Source organism: Pleurodeles waltl, chromosome 12 (assembly GCF_031143425.1).
Source record: "Pleurodeles waltl isolate 20211129_DDA chromosome 12, aPleWal1.hap1.20221129, whole genome shotgun sequence".
Lineage (NCBI taxonomy): Eukaryota > Metazoa > Chordata > Amphibia > Caudata > Salamandridae > Pleurodeles > Pleurodeles waltl.
Window position 1 is genome coordinate 665,399,843 of NC_090451.1, and position 6,247 is coordinate 665,406,089.

The window sequence follows — 6,247 nt, forward strand, 5'->3', positions numbered from 1 at the left end:
AGGCTGGCAGAGCTCTCCTGGAAGGTGACATAAGTAGGGTAGAGATAACACAAGTCATAACAAACCTCCCCTATTATAAATCTCCAGGAGAAGATGGATTCCCAGCGGAATTCTATAAATGGGCTGGGGAAGAGGCAGTCACTGCAGTACGTGAAGCATTAACGGAAGCATTTCAGGAGGGCTCCCTGGGCGCTCTATCCAATAAGGCTACTATTGTCATCCTGCCTAAGCCAGGAAGGGACCCCCTCCTCTGTGGCAGCTATCGCCCTATCTCCCTCCTGAACGGAGACGTTAAACTTTTAGCCAGTGTCTTAGCAGCACGCTTACGCAAAGTGATACCATCTCTGATCCACAATACTCAAGTGGGGTTCGTACCGGGCCGCACTTCCAGAAATCGCATGCACACTCTATGTCACACACTGCAGGAAGCTTTGCAAATGCTGGAGGAAGCCCTAGCCCTATCCCTAGATGCGGAGAAAGCATTCGACCGCATTGAATGGTCCTACCTATTCACCACTATGAAACTTTGGTTTAGGGGAACAATTTGGGCCTGATTCTAACTTTGGAGGACGGTGTTAAACCGTCCCAAAAGTGGCGGATATACCACCTACCGTATTACGAGTCCATTATATCCTATGGAACTCGTAATACGGTAGGTGGTATATCCGCCACTTTTGGGACGGTTTAACACCGTCCTCCAAAGTTAGAATCAGGCCCTTTATCTCTAAAGTATGCCTATTATATGATCATCCAACGGCACAGGTCAAATGTGGGGGTTTTCTATCAGACCCATTCCCTATCGGAAGAGGTATGCGCCAGGGCTTCCCCCTGTCACCGCTCCTATTTCTATTGGCCTTGGAACCCCTGGCAGCCACCATACGGAACTCCCAACAGACAAAAGGAATCCAAATAACTGGGGGCCTATCCAAAATCTATCTCTATGCAGACGACATTTTATTAACCTTGTCTGATCTAGAAACCTCCCTGCCCGCACTACTCTCGACCATAGAGGACTTCGCACCCCTATCCGGATACCGCGTAAACTGGGACAAAAGTGAAGCATTACCTATATCTTGCATAACGACAAGAGCAGCAATACATGGCCTCCCATTTAAATGGACCCCAACCCGTCTCAAATACCTAGGTACGCTTATTAATCGAGGCCTGGAACACATAATCAGGGACAACCTAGACCCCCTCATATCTAAATTGAAACAGGACTTTGCTAAATGGTCACTATTAGGTCTATCAATGTGGGGCAGGACACAGGCGGTCAGAATGACCATACTACCACGCTTCACATATGTACTAGGTATGCTCCCCCTACAGATACCCCTCCCCCTACTCGGCTCGATCGATACATCCATAAGGACTTTCGTCTGGGGCTCTATACGCCCAAGATTGAAACCTGCAACTATCCTAGCACAACGATCCTACAGAGGCTTAGGCTTACCCTCAGTAGAACAATATTCACTAGCCTTACAACTATCACAATTAACGTACACACTCCCAAATACACCTGATCCACTACAATGGGTAACCACAGAGAGTCTCCTAAGAGGACAACATACAGAGATGGGAGGGATATATGCTGGCTACCCCCGCTGTCTAACCCTATCCTCAAGGCCACAAACGTAGCATGGCAAAGAGCCCACCGCTTGTTAGGAATACACCCTTCCCTACACGCCCAGGCCCCTATAGCAGGGAATAAAAGCATAAAAATAGGAGGGAATCTCCTCATGTGTCCCCAATGGCGCAAGGCAGGTGTCCACAATATATCCCATATAATAGATGGAAATAACTTTCGAACCTTCGACTCTCTCCAAGAGGAGTTCGGTATTCACAGTAACCAAGAATGGCGATATATACAACTCAAACACTGTATACGTAGAATATTAGGACCGCCCCCATGGACGCTTAAAAACTCACCCATTGTCACCTACCTCCAGAAATGGGGCCGACACAAAGGCATTATGGCTGGTCTCTATGCCGAGTTAACAAATCATCTTTACTCACAGCCCCTCCTTGAACGACTACGCGGAAAATGGCAGGGAAGACTGGAGATTACCTATACGGATGAAGAATGGTCAGTCGTACTAGAAGCCCTTGACCATTCTTGAAGAATTTCAAATTTTGTTTATTCAAAATTCTTCAAGAATGGTACTGGACCCCCGTTAAACTTCTCAGGGCAGGCTTACTGCCGCACGCAAAATGCTGGAGATGTATAGAACCCCACTGTGATCTATTACATATTCTATGTCATTGTCCGACGATACAGCCCTTATGGGATGCGGTACGCCTTGCCCTGCTGGATTTTATACAGATGCCAAATCCGATCCCGCCTTCACTTATTCTATTACACGATATACGTCCATACCCCTCCCTATCAAGAGCCCATACAAGGTTACTCCACACAGCTCTTGAAACGACTAAAATATGCATACTCCGGCATTGGAGATCCAGCATTGCCCCTACACGGACAGAATGGATGGCTGCCATGTACCAAACAGCCACCCATGAACGAGTGATCTACAACTTGCAGGACCGAGCGGAGCTATTCATGGAAGTATGGCGCCCATTTTTTACAGAGCCATGAAGCAGCTGGCGGATGGTCGATGGCCAATGATCAATGAGAATCAACTGTCCTCTCCGAATCTTTCATTTTTTTGTATCCTCCCTTCTTGCTCTTTCCCCTATCCCCTCTAGTTTTTTTCTTTTTTTTCTTTTTCATTCCTCCCTCCCAGCTCCCTCATCTGATACTGGATCCTGGACTAAATAACCTGATACCTTCCTTCGTCCCCCTACACAACCCAGGTCTGGGAAATCAGCATGCACAAGGAAAACCCATCCTGTAAGTGACCCATCTTACAATGAGCAAACCCATTTGGAAGACCTCCTTACTCTGTTTCCATCTATCCCCCCTTCGGCATCACCATCCCACAGAGGCCGGAACCAATGCCCTTACCTTACCCAATAATACAACAAGTCAGGCTCAAGTGCCAAACTATCCATCCACATATGACAATTCACTTCGGGTGAGGAACCACAGAACGACCTACACCCAGACCCTTTTAGCCTGACTGCAGGGTCCATGACCCCCCCTGCACCTACCTACCCGTCTTTCCATCTAATGATCTCTCCCCCACCCCTCTCTCCTATTTCTTCCTTTACTTCACAAGACATCCCTACCTCCCCCTTACTGCAAGAACAACTCTTTATACTGACGCCCCCCCCCGAACCCATCCCTTCTTAAGAGTGTGCTCACAATTTCTTAATTACCCAGTCAGGAATATCTGTCAGACTTTATAAGCTTGTATATCTTTTACGTAAATAATTATTGTAAGAAAAAATGCTTTGAAAAATGCTTTGATAAGTTCACTTTTATATACTATGTACCACCCTATATTCTTAATAAAAAAATAAAAAAAAGACTGATTTGCATATGGCTGGGTCCAAACTGGGGTGGCATGCTGAAAAAAAGATGATGGATTAAACCCAGATCTGAGACTAAGGGTGAGTGTTTACATTGTTCAGCACTCCCTTCATCATCCTTTTGTGTTATTAAAGTTGCCCTAAGTGTCAAGAGTATACCCAGATGTGGGTCCTGAACTCACTGGGCCAGTGGATTCAAGCATGATTGGTTGATGAAGGGTGATACTCTGAAACTAATTCCAGCATGTTTGTTTTTGGTCCAAGAAGGATTTGGCTTGGCATTTTTGGCTGGACTGTTGCCAATGAGGAACAGGGCTATGACTGATTTGCATTTGGCTGGGTGAAAACTGGGGTGGCATCGTGAGCAGAAGAACGATGGATTAAACCTAGATCTGTGACTGGGGGTGAGTGTTTGCATTGTTCAGCACTTCCTCCATCACCCTTTTGTGTTATTAAAGTTGTCTTAAGTGGGAAGGGTATGCCCAATGTGTGTTCCATGCTCACTGTTCCACTGGATTTAAGCTAGCATGGTTGATGATGGGTGATACTCTGAAACCGGTTCCAGGGTGCTTCTTTCTGGTCTATAGAGGACCTGGCTTGGCAATCGGGCTGGACTGTTCCCATGAGGAACAGGGTCAAGACTGATTTGCATATGGTTGGGTCCAAACGGGGGTGGCATGGTGAGCAGAAGAATGATAGATTAAACCTGAATGTGTGACTGCGGGTGATTGTTTGTATTGCTGAGCACTCTCTCCATCATCATTTTGTGTTATGAAAATTGCCCTATGTGGGAAGGGTATGCCTAGACATGGGTCCCTTGCTCACTGTGCCACTGGATTCAAGCTAGCCTCACTGAAAAAAGTCATACTCTGAAGCTGGTCCCAGAATGCTTTTTTCCGGTCCAGGGAAAACCTGGCTTGGCAGTTCAGGCTGGACTGTTCCCATGAGGAACAGGGCCAAGACTGATTTGCGTATGGCTTGGTCCAAAGTGGGGTACCATGGTAAGCAAAAGAACCATGGATTAAACCCAGATCTGTGACTGGGGGTGAGTGTTTGCATTGTTCACCACTCTGTCCTTCATTCTTTTGTGTTATTAAAGTTGCTCTAAGTGCGAAGGGTGTCCCCAGACTTGGGTCCCTTGCTCACTCTGTCACTGTGTTCAAGGTAGCCTGGTTGGTGAAGGATGATGCTCTGAAACTGTTTCCAAGACATTTGCTTCAGTTGCAGGTAGAACTTGGCTAGGCAATTTGGGCTGGACTATTCCCATGAAGAACAGGGTGAAGACTGATTTGCATATGGTTGGGTCCAAACTGGGGTGATATGGTGAGCAAAAGAATGATGGATAAATCCAGATTTTTGACTGGGGGTGAGTGTTTGCATTGTTCAGCACTCCATCCATCATCTTTTTGTTATAAAAGTTGCCCTAAGTGGGAAGAGCATGCCTAGACATGGGTCCCGTGCTCACTGGGCTAGTGGATTCAAGCTAGCATGATGATGATGGGTGATACTCTGAAACTGGTCCCATGATGCTTGTTTTTGGGCCAGGGAGAACCTGGTTTAGTAGTTCGGGCTGGACTGTTCCCATGAGGAACAGGGTTAAGACTGATTTGCATATGGCTGTGTCCAAACTGGGGTGACATGCTGAGCAAAATAACCATTGATTAAACCCATATCTGTGACTGGGGGTGATTGTTTGCATTGTTGAGCACTCTCTCCATCATCCTTTTGTATCATGAAAATTGCCCTATGTGTGAAGGGTATGCCTAGACATGGGTCCCTTGCTCACTGTGACGCTGGATTCTAGCTAGCCTGGCTGAAAAAAAGTCATATTCTGAAGCTGGTCCTAGCATACTTGTTTCTGGTCCAGGGAAAATCTGGCTTGGCAGTTTGGGCTGATCTGTTCCCATGAGGCACAGGGCCAAGACTGATTTGCATATGGCTGGGTCCAAACTGGGGTGGCATGCTTGCAAAAGAACCATGGATTAAACCCAGATCTGTGACTGGGGGTGAGTGTTTGCATTGTTGAGCACTCTCTCCATCATTATTTTGTGTTATTAAAGTTGCCCAAAGTGGAAAGGGAATGCTTAGACCTGACAGGGGAGACACCATGGTTGTTTTTTCTGTGGTATCCGAGGAGGAGGTTCCAGTATTTCCAGCTAGCGTAGCTCTTCTCTTCAGCATGAATTCGGGGGACCTTTCCGGAAGGGATCTCTGCGAAGATGGCGGCTAGTCGAGCGCGCCGAAATGCCGTGAGGTTCTCAGCAGTTGAAGACGTCAAGATGGATGGTTTATTGTTCAGCCGCTCAGTGCTGCAAAAGGAACTTGGATTCAGACCTGATCAGATTGACTACCTGTTTGCTTTTCCTGGAGGTAAAGTCTTTGAAGTGATTTTCACCACTTTGCTTTCTTTGAACAATGCCTCAAGCGCTTTAAAGAAAGGAATGACTCTGCACCTTTGAAAGTGTTTTCCATAAATGCCTTGACTCAGCCTCAGAAGATATGGGTAAATGTCTCCATGTTTAATGAGTATGTTCAGAGCGCTGACATTATCACCTGGCTCAATCAGTTTTGCATTGTTTCTCATGGGGCAAGAGTGAGAGATGCTGATGGAGTAAAGACTGGCTACTTTAAAGCCTTGGTATCTTTAAAGAGAGACCCTGCCACTGAGGAACTGAGGCACATACCTAGCGCTATTAGACTTGGTGGAGCCACAGGCACTGTCTTCTATGTGGGTCAGCCTAGGAAATGCAGGAAATGTAATTTGGAGGGGCACTTGGCTAAGGATTGCACTGCACCTTTCTGCACTAAGTGTAGA